The following is an 11,712-nucleotide window of genomic DNA, read 5'->3' as shown; positions in this document are numbered from 1 at the left end:
GAATGTGGCTCAACTATTGATTGCACAACAGTGTAAATAATTAACAATAGCTAACAGCAATTTTATGTACAAAACAAATAAATACAATTATTTGGCTTGTGTATGTGTAGCATGAGTTCACAACTCCAGTCATCGAGGGTCGGTCTGCATATTGGTTTTTGTTCCAACCAATTGCCTTGTTTTTAATTTGATGACAGCTCTATTAATAACCCTGGTTCAAGCCTGTTCTTGAGCACAGTAAAATCATAAGGATACACTTGCAGTCTGCAGTGCAGCTATAGCCGGTACTCATACACATGTCAGATAAGATATGACTAAGTCAATTAAATAATTGAGACCAGAAGTTGGCACAAAATCCTGAAATGGATCGGCCCTTGTTGTGCACCCCTGCTATAGTATACCCCTATAGTATGACCCGTGCTTATTCTGAAATTATTCTGCTTTTGTTTAGTTTTGAAGACAGTCAAAACTCAACTGACAGTTAGCAGTTCCCATACTCCCCCAAATGCACTGAAAACTTTATTAACAGGATTGGGGAGAAACAACAGCTGTGCTGATTACCAATGAGCCTCAGCTGTGTGCAACAGCAGGCCAAGGTGTGGCTGTCCATGGTCCTGAAGGCCTCCACCGCTTTGAGAGACAGAGGAGCATACCTTTCTACCTTATAATTTAGTTGGCAGGCTTTTAAAGTCTCACTCACACAATCTTACTCATCATCATCAATCATACCTTTTGCCAACAGAATGGAATGCAATTATATCTTCAATTCAGACATCTACAACATGTAATCTTGAAATAACCAAAAAAGCATTTATTATCATGTATTAGCATTCATTACTTTTTACGATTGTTATGAAGTCTACTTATACTAAGTCTTAGTCACATCCCCAAATGCCACTGTTAGCAACATGCTTGCTTTCACATGCTTATTTCTGCAAAAACAGAAAACTACTGTATACTTTTGCAAAGCATTTCATAAACCAACCATAAATGAGCACATCACTGGTAACATCTTGCATCACTGTGTGAAATGGGCTACCAAATACGTGTGAAATTGTTTGTCAATTTAGCATCTTGTCAGAATTCCACGCTCAGAAATAGATTTTAAAAAAATGTGTTCTGGCTGTAATTTGTTCACGTGACCTCAGCCCTTACACAGACATTCTTTAAAATCCTGTTCCTGAAATATTCTGGTTTTTCTCCACCTCCTTACTCACCCCCTTTGCAGTCCGTCAACTCATGACCGATACTCTACTCCTGACCTCATAAGAGATAAGTGGGCAGTTTAAACAATAAATAACGATTAAAGGCATTTCCTCCTTCATAGCCTGCCATCCCTGCCTGTCTGTCTTTGATAAAAATAAAAATAAAACTTTCATAAACTCCTAAGTACCTGAAATCTGAGAATGGATGCTTTCTTAACAACCTTCAAGAGGCTAAAGTAGCCCTTAACCTTAACCTTCATAACCCCTGTCAGTATATGGGAATTCAACTCATTCCAGAGACCTCCCATTCTAATAGAGATTTTTACCATCAAACACTCATGGAATGTGGTTTTTCATCACTGACCATGTTGTCTTACCTCCCCCGTATTGTAATTTCCATTTTGTGCTCTGAATAGAAACTCCCGTCTGTAGATACCACAGACCACTTTGCCACACTGTTTGTGGTCTTGCTCCCATCTGCCAGTTTCAACCTCTTCAGCATTTCATTCCCATCCCAGTTTGAATAAACTGCTTGTGTTCCACTATGTAAGGCCCAGCCCCTCCAAGTTATTGCAATGTAGTACACCACAGACATGCATCAATAAAGGACACTTCAGGTGCGGCTTAACTGGTGGACTTGTGGGAGCCTATATGCCAAGCACGACTGACTTCAATCCTCCCATCCCTGCATGACACAAGAGCCAATCTTGCATTGCCCTGCAGGACGTCCAGCCGCTCTTGGCACTGATGAAGTCTGGATATAAGATTCCAGACCCTGCGGCACATCTATGGACTAACAAAACATGTATTTTCATCACAGAAAATACAGTCATGAAGTGACCTGTAGAGGACACCATCTTTCTATATCAGCCCTTAAGCAGGATATTGCCAGTACGGCAGAAAGATTATTGGAAACTGACGTAGTTTCCAAGCTGACTTAATTAATCTAGTGATGGAAAGGTCTGAAGTACCTACATTAAGGGGAAATAAAACAGACATAAAACATCACTTTTAAACCTCTGAACCACAGAAATGCAACTGGACCAGCTATCTGTCTGACTAATCAGAAAAAAAAAGTTTTAAACAGTTGCAGCTCTTGGGGTGGGAATAGGTTATATGAGCTGCGGAAAGATCTCGAAACACATCATGTCAGATCGCTTGCGGCTGCTTAACCTTTTTTCTAATCATGTATGAACGCAAAGATTTCCGAAGAGATTTTTGGAGCTGGCCCTGAAATTCACAATGCTGTGCTCATGATTCCTGATGTTGAGCAGATTGGTACACCTGTCTCAAGCAGTCATGCGTGTGTGGTGAGGTCAGAGAGCTTGGCCTGTTCAATATCTTCTGCCAGAGCCAATAAAGATTTCTCCCCAGGACATGGAGGTCAGCAAAGAGGATGTGGGAAAAAGCAGGGCCTCATCATCATTACTTCAGGCAGCAGGAAACTGACAGTTCTGTTTTATGATGGCAAATGTGTCCAGCAGCCACTCGTTTAGCCCCTCCATGCAGATGCCAAACGGAAATCTAGTTTAGATTATTTTCAGAAATTATGTATAAATAAAGTGCCACAAAAACAAAAAAATATTGGAGGACATTTAAAAAAATTTAATTGTTCTCCTTAAGTTTACAATGAAATACAGAGAGTATTTCACATAAGCACAAGTGTACAATATCTGAGGGTGATATGCATACAGATCTATGAAGCAAATTGTAAGTAATGTACCTTGGTGTCCCTTAGCATCTCCAGATCTATCCAAAGGCTAAATTGTGCCATTTTAATAATCATATTTTGTACTACAAATCAACATTTTTGACTCTTGGAACTTATGTCTGCATTATTTTCAAGTGGAAATTGCTAGCATTTCATGAGCATAAGATATCTAGGAATCCAAAAACCTATCCAAAAAATCTCCAAATATTTTTTGTCCATTATAAAACATATACATTTGCCCCTTAAGGTGGTTTAGCATGAAATGGTGATATCAAATATAATGTAAAATAAATGTGACACACTGTGGCATACATACCTAAAAATGTAATAATTTACTCACGTTTTCTGTTATCTAAAGGATGATACCTTTGGTTGCTAGACTGAATTTCATTCTGAAGCATACCACGATGCGCCTGTACGCTCGCTGAGGTAACACTGCCCTGGGTAGGCTACAACAATAACATCGACTTAGCCCCGAATAGAATTATGCCTGGCATTATGGCCTATGGCCAAAGCAAATATAATGATATAAAAAAAAATTACACTACGTAAATAATTGAAATGCTACAAACAGTAATACGTACACCTACGTATGTGTATGTGTCATATGCATTTTAAGAGTTCATGTTTCTTCCTTCTGACTCATTCATCATGGCTTCATCAGTCAGCTTGGCTAGATTTTATTTTAGCCAGGCAAATGAGTCAGCAAAATTAGAAAAGTCTTCCAAAAACTAGAGCAGAATAGTTATGACACAAGTGGCTGTACATTGCTGCATAATGTTATGGATGACTGTGTGAAGCTGTGCTGAAGACATTCAAACATTTAGGTACGTTCAGACCTCAGTCACAGTTGTAATTCTAGAATTGTATGTGTCATACAGTGTTGGAAAGCTTATACTGTCCTCTACTTGGTGAAATAGTTCCCAATCAATCCAGAGTGAAATGAAAAGATTTAAATAGCAATGGGAGTGCTATGCATGGCTGATATACAAAACTATAACAAATAATTTGGAAGGAACATTACTACATGTAAAACCAATGGTAAGAATTTGTATTTATTCCATATTTAGTCACAGATATATAGATAGTAAAATGGCATGTTATATGAAATAAACAAGATAATTCCTCTTTTTTATTTCACTATTTAGTGAGCGGCTTTTTTTACTGTTACATTGGAATGCCTTCAAACTATTGTTATGACAGAATATTTTTATGAACTCCTAGATAGATGCTATTGTCCAATGTGTCCCGCTAGTTGCAGATGATGATGCAGATGGCGCTTGTTAACTGGCTGAACTACACTATAATAATGATGAAACTATGTATTTTACATAGTTGTTGTGTATCAGATTGTGTTGCTTCCACTCACAGGCTGCAGGAGCACTGAATGTCTGAGTTGAGCAGTCTTAGGACCTCAGCACCATGGCCACAAGGCTCACGCGAAGGGGTTAAGAAATAAGGCTCAAATAAGAAAAAGCATGTTCTCAATACGGACGCATTGAGTAATACCTGAGTATACAACCTAAGCTGTCCAGACATGTGAAAGAAACATTGCCAGTATTACTGGCGTAATTTGCAGAGCAACTGCTCTGTTTGCGTCATTGACAACGGCCAAACAACATCAACATCAACTATAGAATATGTAACTTTACATAGCAACTGTTAAACTGTTAAATCACTTAACATCATGAACAGGGGCCAAGCAACATTAGTGACGAATATTCAGAATTCCTTATGCTGGGGTTTTGCCACTCATTTAGGGTATGACATACATTTTTGGTGCCTCTGGCCAAAATTTACCATTTTTCCTTTTAACATTTGATTGACCTAGTGATATTAAAAAAGTAATTATATATATATATTCCTAATTTTAGTTTGGCATTTGACACATGCCTAGCATTATAAGTGCAACTGACAACTGAGGGGAAAATTACCTGGTAGTTCAATTACCCATGGCATAATTCCCATGGCATAATCCAGCAGTGCTACACTCATTATGCTACAGTACAGGTGTGGTAGAGAGTGGCACAGTTCCTAGCAGTATACAAATATAGGAACTGTGGAATTGTAGAATTTTAATCAACTGTACAAACTGTATTTGAGTGCCACTCTCTACCACACCTGTACTGTAGGATAATGAGTGTAGTTCTGATGAATGCCCTGTGTGCTGAATTTTCAGATGCAATTACTTTGGCTGAGCGGGTTGTTGTGCTTCAAAACCACAAAGTGGTTTAGATCATGGCTTGTGACTTACAGTAAAAACATCTCCAACAACCGGTTCTGCTCTGTATCTTCACAGAGATTGAAGGAAATACTTTGAACCGGAGTACGTGTTTCCACATCAAACACTGTTCTGATGCGTTCAGGCTCAATAAGGTCCTCTGGTGCTGCTATCTTGTGCTATATTTCACTCTGTGTCCAAACTAATTACAGTGCACTTGTCTTATCTCAGCCTTACTTTCTTGCTAAATAATCTGAAAGGACTGTAATCAACTATCTTTGGCAGATTTATCTGATTATAACTTCAATAGTTGAACATGAGCATTAATCTGCTTTACACTTGTCCCCCCATCAGCACTAGAAGATCATGTTATGAGGTTTATGGCAGGTTCTCCTAATTATGATTTGTATTGTGTCTGGAACAGTGAGGACATGATATGGTTTGCATGTCTGCCTGTCGCCTTGTCGGCATAGAATAACACACACAAACACACACACTCACACACTGCAACCACTAACCTCCAGGCAACAAAGCATACTCTAACTGTCAGTACATGTCGGGGATATCCACCATGAACGCATTCCCATAGAAATCGTATTGTTTTCACAAATTCCAGAAAAGAGTTGGAATTAACCTTTTTTAATCTACTAAATTGTCATTTATTACCTCATACCTCATATATACATTAATAAGCATTCCAAGAATGAATATTTTCAACTACTTTCAAATCCCCTCCCTCCATTTATAGTTTACCAGCTGCTTCTGGCACAAGTCTTCCTCATGGTGAACCAGGAACCACAGAAGTAGGTAGCACAATGACTATAAACAATGGAATAGATCTGAATCATTAACATTCCCCAAGAGTGTGCTTCTGTTCTTCTACCTGGAAGGAATCACAAGAAAAACACTCGGTGTACATTTCGCAAGATTTAATTAGATATGCCATTTGAATACAATTGCAACAGAGCTCCTCGGTACTGCTTGGAATAATCTAATTGACATGTAAAATAAAATGTTCACAGTAGCTCTGAATTAACAAAAACTGAAGCCATGAAATGCAAAAAATGGATGGTACCATTTTGGCTCTTGGGTACAAAATCAAATAATATATTTAGCTTAAACATTATTGCAAAAGGTGATTAAAACGAATTACTTTGACCTGCTAGCTGGGAAGATTTACTTTATATTTAAATCAAAAGGTGCTTTATGTCAGAGTACCAAACCTGGAGCCAGATCTTCATTTGAAATATAATATACAGCTCTTTAGATTCTGGTCAGACACTGCAGATCACAGAGAATTTTCAACCAAATCTTACGAAGCAAAATGTAAATACATCCATCCATCCATCCATCCATCCATCCATCCATCCATCCATTATCTTAACCCACTTATCAGGGTCGCAGGGGGGCTGGAGCCTATCCCAGCATACATTGGGCGAAAGGCAGGAATACACCCAGGACAGGTTGCCAGTCCATCGCAGGGCACACACACCATTCACTCACACACTCATACCCACGGGCAATTTAGACTCTCCAATCAGCCTAACCTGCATGTCTTTGGACTGTGGGAGGAAACGGGGATTCGAACCCAGGACCTCCTTGCTGTGAGGCGGCAGTGCTACCCACTGCACCACCCGTGCCACCTATGTAAATACATGTAACTTTTTATTTTATTTTAACTCCTTAAGTCTCACCAGCCCAGGGTTTTTTTTTTTTTGCATTCATTCCTTTTTTCAGCCTGCAATTTTCAGTTACTATGGGAACAGGATATACTGTTTGAAAGCGTTGAAACTCACAGTTCTATCTGTATAACCTATTTTAACATGCCATTGCTATAGCGAAAACAGTTCCTTATTTTGTAACATGTGGGTGGTTAAACAAGTGTGGGGGGACCTCACCTTCTCTGCATTTTGGAAATCCATATACTACAAGAAATAAGGTAACAGTTCATTTGTGTCCAGCGGCCCAAATACATAATAGTTTCTAATTCTAAAAATGAGCTAGCTCGGAGAAACATTTGAAGAATGTCCATTGTTTACTTAAAACACGATGAGCCCAAGTACAACTGTCTCTGATCGGTATTTGTGTTAGTTGCAGAGAAAATGTGTTACCCCCATCTGTGTGTAAGAAAATTCCAATGGTGTATACATTGTTAGACGTGCATAAAACAACACAACATTTTTTGCCAAAACAATTTCAATATGCATGCACTTCTGTTCCACTTTGGCAAAAACAGTTATTGAGATTTTATAAAGAAGGAGCCAGCCTGCTTTTGAATAATAAATATCATGTGAAATTATGGAATATGTTTGACTTGTTGATGGGGGTTGGGTATTTGACAAAAACTTAAATCAATGGACCTCAATGAACATATTAGTATACAAGATTGTGATTTAGTATACAAGATTGTGATTATTGTACATTGTATTGTGATTAATGTTTTATGATCTTCTCAACCTGTTGCTGTCTGAGGATAGCTGCAAGGAGAAGGGGTTCTGGACAGAGAGGAAGGAGGTGCAAACTTCCTTTTTCAGGATAAAAACTGTTGTATAGTTTAGTAAGCAATATGCAGAATTTTACTCCTAATAAGACCAATAATATCATTTAGTTTCCATGTGTCCTTTTGGAGTGTTCAAATGTCCTTTTTTGGAAAACTAGACATAGATTAGAAATTACAATGCAAAATGCTCATTTTTGGTGATTTTTCCAGTGTTGTGACTTGGCTCTATTGTGTTTCTAAGTACACAAGCCACAGCTACAATAATCTGAATCGAGTGAAAAACTAAAAATCTTTTCAATGAGAAAAAACCTTCCACTTTCACTGTGTTTGAACTTCTGTAACATTTCTGTGACTCTTGGAAGACAACCCCCAAATGCCTGTAGTCAAAAGGGTTCAAGAATAGTAATAAACATTTTTAAGCTTGTGTCAAGAAAAGGGGCGATACTTAAGGTGTTAAAATGGCCAATCAACTGCAAGAGTTGTACTATCATTCAAAGGGTTCAAATATTTAACATTTTTATTCGAGCTAGGCCCGACAAGAGTATTTCTGAAATCCAGACCTACAACGTATTTGGCATACATACACTGCAGGCAGATAGCTAAAAAGGACATCAAAGGTTTTCACAGTTTATTTTATTTCTGTCATTGCTTGAAGGATCTCAGTTTGAGTGAGAGGCTTGTTCTGAGAACGTGTCCTGAATTTATGAGGAAAAGGTTCACTGAAGGGATCATTATCATTATACAGTACTCTGCATGAGATTCATGAGACTGCAGAGCTGCTACATTTTCCAGATTGGTTGCTGCAGACAATACCTTATTAGTCACAATAGTCTCCTCGCAAATTTATTCACAACAGATCTTTAAAAAACTTTGATACTGGGTTCACTCTGAGACACCATCCTAAAATTGTTCCGAAAAGTGTCAGCATAGCATCCAAAAATTTCCGAAAAACTTCTCTTAGTAGAAACAGGTGTTTCTTTTCCAGCAGAAAGTGGTTTGTGCAATCAGACTTTTTAAATATGGTGATTTCATGAATAAACATTGTAACATTTTAAATATCTAAAAAATTAGGCTACTGTGAAGAGCAGTAAGGAGTTGAAAACAAAATCAAATGATTATTGGTTGATTCCCTTCACCCTTTAGTCCCTTTAGTCCCTTTAGGACGGCATCAATTCTCTTAGGTAAACTGTCCTGTAGGTAGGTAGCCGGTAGTTGAACTTGCATATGGCTCTCCAGGTAATTTTTAAAAATCTGAAAAGCAGCCTATTACTTAATATGTTACTTTAACAAAATAAAGTAAATTATGAATACAAAAAGTATCTGTAACATTTCATATTATGAAAAATGAATGTTTTGAAATCTCAAATTTGTTCTTTTCTACTGACGTAGGAGGAAGTCCTGAATAATCATGGTGATTTGAATCATTAGTATATCTTAACGTTATTATCAATCAACTCACTGACTCAGCTAACACATCATTAACACCTCATTAATAGTTTTATAATAGAAGTCAGAGATTAACTACCTGGTTTCTGTTTCTATACTGACATGAAACAGAAAGAGCCGGAGCATTCAGTCTGAGATATAAGTAATACAATGTACTAATAAGTGAAGCAAAAATAGCACCTGACATATTTCCAGTTCTTTCTTTAGAAAAACACAGAGCGGTCTAAGAACACTGGTACACTGCTCTCTGCAGATGTTGTATATACGTAGCAACCTACTCCCATGTCTCATTTACTGTGAGAATTAGCAGAGAAACAGCAAACCAAAATCATTGTCAGCAAACCAAAAACATTTGCCTTCATTCTGTAGAAGTCCACTGTATAGTATGTTGGTTGGTTGGGTTGATTGGGTGCAGGGGTTTTCTGGGGCTCTGCATGTGAGTGACCCATTCCAAAATGATGTTCTTAAATTCTGTAGTTATGTGCGATAGAGCAACATATTTTTCACAAATCATTTTAATATTTTTTATTCCGCAACCATCACTGGACTCAAGTGGAACTTATGATGAGGTTGAGCTCAGCATGCTTACTCCACGGTGGTCTGATTACACAAACCACTTTCTGCTTAAAGCACCTGCTTCTACTTAGGCAATTTGAAATTTTTTGTCTGGCTGACACTTTTCAGGACAGTTTTAAGATGGTGTCTCCGTTAATAGATGAAAAAAGCTTGTAAAATGTACACCTGATACAGTGGGGGTTCTACAGGGGGAACCCAGTATCACAGGCATGGATTTATAAGAAGTCTTTTTAAATCAGTTGTGATTTTAACCTCTATAAATTCAGTTTATTTCTGCCAGGCCTGGTACGGGCTGTTCTTATTTTCTGATATTATAATTGGATATTATAATTTTATGCTATAGTTTTGTTTTACAATCTATCACCTCTCAGTAGGATCACTTGGTCATAAGGTAGTTTAACACAGACAGGTGCTTGGTTTTACCCTCCGGGGGAAAACCAATTAAGCTTGGAAGTATTTATTTTGTGCTACAAATCTCTTATTTTACAGGCCTGTCAGAATATTGCTGCCTTGCTGTTGATATTCAGTCCTCAACATTCTTCAAAACTCATAAAGTCTTAAACTATTCTGCAATCAATGCAATATTTTTCCGCTATTTCTATCTTTCCTCATTTTCTTCTACCCAAATTTTCTTTTTTCAGAATCATAATTGTTGGCCTGTCCCCTCATCGGTCTAAAATTAACATAGCCTGCTGCTGGTACCTGATTAAGAAGAGGTGTCTCTCAGAATGAGGCAGGGAATATTCTTCCAGAAACCCCCAGCACCAGCTGATTGCCTTGAAATGGCCTGTGCAGATTCACAGCAAATTCCAAAAAGGAAGAAACCTGTAGACTTTGGTGACCACATAGCCTTTCCTCTTGGGCCACCATCAGGTCAAACATGCAGGTATCTCGAAATCTGCTGTCCACATTAATGGGACTGTTGTGCTCTTTGTTTGCCAAGTTGTTCATTACCACAATGCATTTAGCTGTTATTCAGTCTTATGCATTATATTATACTCAAGAAGCTGGTTTAATAACCAATAGTGTTGTTTTATTAGTAAAAGGTGAATTAAGTCAAATTCAATGGGATAAAAAAAGGCCAAAACTGCCATTCAGTTGCACAGACAATCTTCTGTAATTTTGCAACCATGCACAGCCCCATCACATGAGGGATTAGTAGTAACAGAGCAATGAGGGAAAGTTTTCTTGAGAAAAAAAGAGATTGTGTGATGTGTCTGTCAAGAAACATGTCTGTTTTATTATCCAAATACTATGCACAATCACAAATTTCAAATTTCAATTTGTTATGTATGGATGAGGCCTGAATCCTGATGGCCTGATACGTCTTTTATCTTCAAATGCAGGCAAATGTAATGTGTTTATATGAAATTGAGATATAATATGGGCTTCTGTTACAAAATACATGCTGATATTCATTGAAATATACTGGAAAGTCCAGAGATATCAAACTGGTGATTACAATCCATATTTCAAATACAGAGATGAAACAAGTCAGCTTTCTTTGAATGAATGAAACAGTCCTGTGAATTTCCACAACAATTTATATGGAGCTGGATCAAATGTGTTATTGCCCAATAACAAAGTATGTCCCTCCAAGCAAGTTCCCTCTAAGCTGTGCACGTGCAATCATGTAGTGCAGTTGTAAAGCACAAGCAGCAGAAACTGTAGGCAAAAAACTAAACCTGTAGAAACTACTAAACACATCTACCATGCTGACATTCGACTGGAGAGTTACAGCCAAAGGTGAGGCAGAGTCATGTGGTTATCGCAAAATGCCAAATAGCTCAGCACTGGGAGATGAGAAACATACCCGCAATCCACTGCCCTCTCAGCACATAACCTGTCAATAAGAGACCACTCCTCACACATATTTCCACAGCCGGTCTAGCCTGGTTACCGATTGTAACATGCAGCTGACATTAGCTAGTAAGCAAGATCCACAGCAGCTGCTGTTAAAATATTTTTTTATATAGCAATACATTTATTTGTGCGATGGTGTACTAGCTCCAGACCAGTCACCCCTTCAGTGCCCTGATCCTTGGGCAAATCT

The sequence above is a fragment of the Conger conger genome, chromosome 8, assembly GCF_963514075.1.
Source record: "Conger conger chromosome 8, fConCon1.1, whole genome shotgun sequence".
Taxonomy (NCBI): Eukaryota; Metazoa; Chordata; class Actinopteri; order Anguilliformes; family Congridae; genus Conger; species Conger conger.
This window is presented reverse-complemented; position numbering follows the sequence as displayed.